The sequence below is a fragment of the Gekko japonicus genome, unplaced genomic scaffold (genome assembly GCF_001447785.1).
Source record: "Gekko japonicus isolate JY-2015 unplaced genomic scaffold, Gekko_japonicus_V1.1 scaffold980, whole genome shotgun sequence".
NCBI classification, from domain to species: domain Eukaryota; kingdom Metazoa; phylum Chordata; class Lepidosauria; order Squamata; family Gekkonidae; genus Gekko; species Gekko japonicus.
In genome coordinates this window covers 677,506-683,225 of record NW_015177037.1, presented here as the reverse complement: position 1 = coordinate 683,225, position 5,720 = coordinate 677,506, and positions in this window count along the sequence as shown.

The following is a 5,720-nucleotide window of genomic DNA, read 5'->3' as shown; positions in this document are numbered from 1 at the left end:
ACTACCACTGACTTTGAAGGGACTTACTTCTAACTTCCCAAGATGTTTGCCTGGGACTCCAGCCTTAGCATCTCTGAAGGTAAACTGAGCTGCTGGGACTACATCCAAGTATTGCCATACTTCTATTGCACCTGAAACACACTGGGGCTGTACTTCAACGCATAATTACCCATCAGTATGTCCCATTCAGATTAGTGGAACTTCTGAACCAATAGGTCTAGCCATGGAACATGAGTGATTTAGAACAAGGGAAGGCAGAATTTATGTTTCTGGCAGCTGTTTAATATTTTCCCAAGAACTTTGGGTGCTACCAGTCTACAAAATGGAAGTTCTGTGGGTGGAGCAAGTTACAGGCTGCAGTTGCCAAATTTCAGGTGGGGTCCAGAGTTCTTCTGGAATTACAAATGATCTCCAGACTAAGGTCCGTTCCCCTGGAGAAAATGGTATCTTCAGATAGCAGATTTTATGGCATCACATCCCAGCTAAGCTCCCTCCCCTCCATAAACACCACTCCCAAATCTCCAGACATTTCTCAAGCCAGAGCTGGGAGCCTTAAACATACAAATATTGCAGTGTTTTAGGTCAGGTCTGCAGCACTCAGGTGGGGAAAATTAGTATGTTTCCCTAAAGCATCCCTCCCCCAATTCTAACTTGCCCCATTGCCCCAAAGGGCAAAAATATACAGTTACGTTTTCCCTGGAAGAGGCAAATAGCAGCTTTGATATGCATGCGCATGTGCGCGTGCATGGAGGAGAGGCAGATGGAAAAGGGTGCTGGTGCTGTTTCCCCACCCAGAGCAAAGATCTGGGCCTCTTTCCCACTAAAGAGGAGGAAAAGCTCCTGCTGTAACTTCAGTGGGAAGCATAAGAGTGATTTACAGCATCACTGGAAGAGGGACAGAGAACTACTTTTAATTCCTTGGATAGTGAGTAGCAAGCAGTCACCCTCACCTTCCTATTTATAAAATAGGGAGAACATTGGTCAGTCTTACAAAGCTGATATAAGCATTACTTTCATTATATATGTTAAGTATATATATCACCTCTGCTTCTTTCTGTGGCATAAGCCAGGTGTTCCCAGCAAAAGCAGGCTTGGCAAGTGGGACTTGCAAACATGTAAAAACTAACACTACCCAACATAGAATCCTGCTCAGCTTTATACTCTGCATCGGCACATCCCATCATTTGGCAGCAGAGCTACACCGGTTGCTATCCGTCCACCGTGTGTTCTGTAGAACGCTACGCAATGTTTGGTAGAATCTGGCAACTGATTTTAAACATTCATTAGAATGGTAGCTTCATCTACTAAAGAAAGAAACATTTCAAATTCTGTTATGGATAGTCACACAGGCAATCTCCATGTTCAGGTCGGGACGTCTGGCCCATCCTTCACTGCAGCATTCAATTTCCTACCACTTTGTTGCCCTTTCTCCCTATCTCCACGCTACTTGGGGGGGGGGGGGGGAGAATAACCCTACAGAATCAAGCATTGCTAAGTTTACAGACATGCACTTAATGCATTCACCGTGACATATGCATACTGAAAACACCTTTTCATCATTTGAACATGTCAACTGATTTTAGCTAAGCTTTTAAGATGTTGAGCTGAGCTTTTGTAGTACAGAATATGGACTTCATTAGAAAGCGGCGTGTGTGTGCTCTATCTATCCCACATACAATCTTCATTTTAATCCTTTCCTTATCCCATTGCTTAATGCCAGTTCCCCAAGATACTTTTAAAAACTTGGACAATTTTTAACCACTCATTTATGTGTCGTAACTTACTAGCATACTTTTGAACACACAGTTTTGGTTGTGGGTACTTCATTACCAGTCATGCAAGAGCTGGTAGCCCAGTTGTGGTGGCATTACTGGTATATGGCTTAAACGTTTCCATGCTAGTTACAGAACAGAGGAAAAGTAAGTGGCTCATTAACTTTGGTTACAAGAGGCTCACCTTGTTCCAAGATACTAAGTTCCTTGTGGATTGTACTCAATTCAATGAAGCACACACTGCATAAACATTCACACAACTGTAACTTTCCTACAGGAAACCAAACAGACCTGAAAATATGAATGGCTGGAGTTTTACATGCAAGCTGTATCAGATGCAGACTGCTGGCCAGCCTGCTAACCCCTTGTGAATGTCAAAGGCAGAGGTAGCTCCACAGGTATCCATTCATAAGAAGCAGATGGAAAAGAATAGACCCAAAAGCTGCAGAAAAGTTGCTTGGCAGCTATCTCTTCCTCATTACACTGCAAGCAGCGCCTTGTGGTTAAAGGGTCCCTTGAGGACAAGCAACACCTTTATAGCTATGATTAGCATCAACGGCAATTCCAAAGTGGGGAGGGGGCAGTAATTTAGTTCAGGTGAGGCAATTACAGACACTTGGCAAGCAAAGGGAATTCCAAACAGGTAGCTTTCAACATATCAAAGGAGGAAGCTTGTTCCGGGAGACAGCATACTCCCCGCACACCCGTACCCTACGAGCCTCCCTGGTAGGGCTGGGAGCTGACAATGTTTCAATTACGCCTTTAAAAATCATTTACCCTTGAAACAAGTTTTAACAGTTGAACCCAACAGCTAAGCCCAGTGCTAGGAGTTTCCCCAGTAAACAATTTGAGCTGTGCTTCTTCTGTGCTGGTTTGATGGGCCCCCCCCCATAGTTTGTAGGATGTTTGTGTTCCCGAGGGCTTGCATCCAAGATGAGCCCCCAGCTGAAAACTCGGAGCAGTGAGTAGCAAATTAAATGAACTGAAGTAATTTATTTAATCAATTAAAAGGCAAATTTAATTGCACAAGGCAAAAGTATCTTTAGGACTGAAACCGTACAGCCCGGGGCTTGCTAGCCATGCACAGAAGAATGATGCTTGGACTGTATCACAATACCATAAGAAAGTCATTGCTTAGAAAGCTAGTAGGGTTCGAAGCCAGTGTCTCAAAGCTGATCCTATAGGTCACTCCAGTACAGATGTGTATGAAAACTGTGTTTTCCCATGAAGAACTGCTGCCCCTTTAACCTCTCACTACTGTTCCACCACAAGAGAACCAGCAGAGTATAGTGGTTAGAAAGTCAGACTAGGATCTGGAAGACCCAGGTTCGAATCCCCACTCTTCCTTAGAAGCTTGTTGGGTGACTTTGGGGCAGTCACCTACTCTCAGCCTCACAGGCTTGTTCTGAAGATAAAATGGAGAAAGGGAGAATATTGTTAGCCACTTTGGATCCCTGCTGGGGAGAAAAGTGGGGTATAAATTAAGCAGATAATAAGGTACTCTAATACAACGGGGGGGGGAGAGAACAGATGGCCTCATGATTTTTACGCAGCAAAGAATTTGTGTAAGATAACGTAGTTATGTAAAAGTCTGAACGTGCCCATTTTCAGTTCCAAGATTCTGTCAGATAAAGGCTGTCCCTGAATGAACGGTAGAGCTGAATCAGGTGGCTCATTTAATAGCAATTCTGTGCCAACTAGTTTAGAGTTTCATCTCCCCCTCGGCACTGAATTCTTGAGCCAGCAACAGCAAGTACACAGCGACCCAGTGACTCAGCAACCCACTGATGTCTGATCAAAATTCAAGCCCCCTTTGTAAGGCTCTGGGGCAAGAATCCACCAAAAACCAACAGAAGGAAGTCTGCATTTCCACATCTGGGTGCTCCACTGAGCATCCCCCTGGGCAATCCTAACTAGGAGATTCCATTTAGGTGCAGTTATTTGGGAGCAGATTACAATCATGTCACTTCCATGGTCCTGGTGTGCTGCAAATACCTCCAGAAGCCTGACGAGATGTTCTGGGAATTAAGCAAGACTGCATTTAGAAAGACCTTCACGTGCTGTGGATGAGCAAGGCCTCATAACATAAATTTAAATGTACTTAATATATCCTTATCTGCCATGACAGCTCAGCATGGTGGGACCTCTTTATCAGGAGAACATTATCAGCTGCTGTTATCACTGGACACTACCTAGCAGTCTGTATGTTGCTGCTATGAAAAAAAAGTTACATAAAAAGCAGTTTCTATGTAGAGGCACCTTAACACCTATCGTACGGAGTCTGCCAATCCACTCCTGACCTGGGTCTAAACTTATGGGCATTCACTCACTACTAGCTATAAGGGAGATGCTGTAATGGAACATGTAAAAAGAAAAAAGATTAGAGCAAAATCACACCCCATAAACTAAGATGGAAACATTTAATGGCACTGGAAGTGTCAGGAAACAGCAAGTATGCTTTTAGATGCTCAGCAGCAAATTCAACGAGCCAGAGCTTGCAAAGACAGTTTCGGTGCAAATTACAGCAAGAACATTTAACAATTTCAAACTTGTCTGACATGCTTTAAGTTCAAACACTCCAACTCTCAATAACCCAGACTCAGCACAAATGGTTTATTTATTGGATTAGTCTCTAGTCCTGTGACTAAGTTGTGGAAGTTTTGACAATATTCCTAAACCCACTTGCCAGGGCAACAACATCCCTAGATGAAATGGAACTTCTAAGCCTATGTAACCCAAACATAGGATGTTAACAATGACTACAGTGCAGGAGTTTAAAACTGAAAAACTAGTACCACCTTGTGGGGAATCTTTATTAGGTTCATATTGTGGCAGCTCGAGAAGGCATGAACTTAAGCTTGATTTTTTTAGAAATACCTGTTCTGTGTATTCTATGGTAGCAAAAAACGATGAAAGCGTAGATTTGCACCCTCTGATCCATATAACTGGAAGAGTTTATTTACCTGTAAGTTTTGCATCAGACAGTGGTCCAAGACACTGGACATGTAAAAGGTTCATTTTTCATCAGAAGCAAGACATCACTAGGCTGGAAAAGGGAGCACCTCCCCATTTCCTCTCTCACCCAAACAGTGAGTGGTCACAGGTTCCAAACTTGATCTACTCCACAGCTACACAATCAGCCTCCAGATGAATGTGTTTTCTCCCTCCCCTTTTGAACAGAGCAACCCAACAGAGGTGTAAGGATTCTTGGCCAGTGTGATGAAACGATTTTCAGGCAATCATAGTTAGTAATGAAGAAGAAAGACAGAGATTCTACAGCAGTGGGAGAGACCACATACTTTCCACATAAAGGACAGGTGGGTTTCCTTCCTGCAGGAGGGCAGTAAGTGTCAGATGAAGTAGAAATACATACAATCGCTTGTCCCTTCAGAGGACAGGCAGCTGTTTCCAAACGATTTGGTATAGAACAGAGAGGATGTTATCAAGGCAAAAAAATGCCCTGGTGAAGGTCAGTCTCCACCTCCCCACAACTCCATTCACATTTAATTTAGAAGATCAAAAGGGTTCAAACAAAAGCCCTGACCTGAATAGCCCAGGCAAACCCAATCTCATTAGATCCTGGAAGCTAAGCAAGGCTGACCCTGGCAAGACCTCCAAGGAATACCAGGGCTGGGACGCAGAGGCAAGTAACAGAAAGTCACCTCTCTGAAATGTTCAAGCCCCAGTAGGGGTCACCAGAAGTCAACCATGACTTCCAGGCTTACACACATACACACAAAATACTCACCCCCCCAAAAAAAAAGAGGGTTCAAACAAAATAAGAGATTGGAGTTAATGATATCATCATCCAGGATGCAGAAACAATCATTTACAAGACTTAAAACACAAATGCACACTGTCTCCTTGGGAAGGTTGGGGAGGAGGAGAGAAAAGAGTCCTCATTTCTACTTTCACAATTGCCATTTAGCCATGAACATCCAGTGCCAA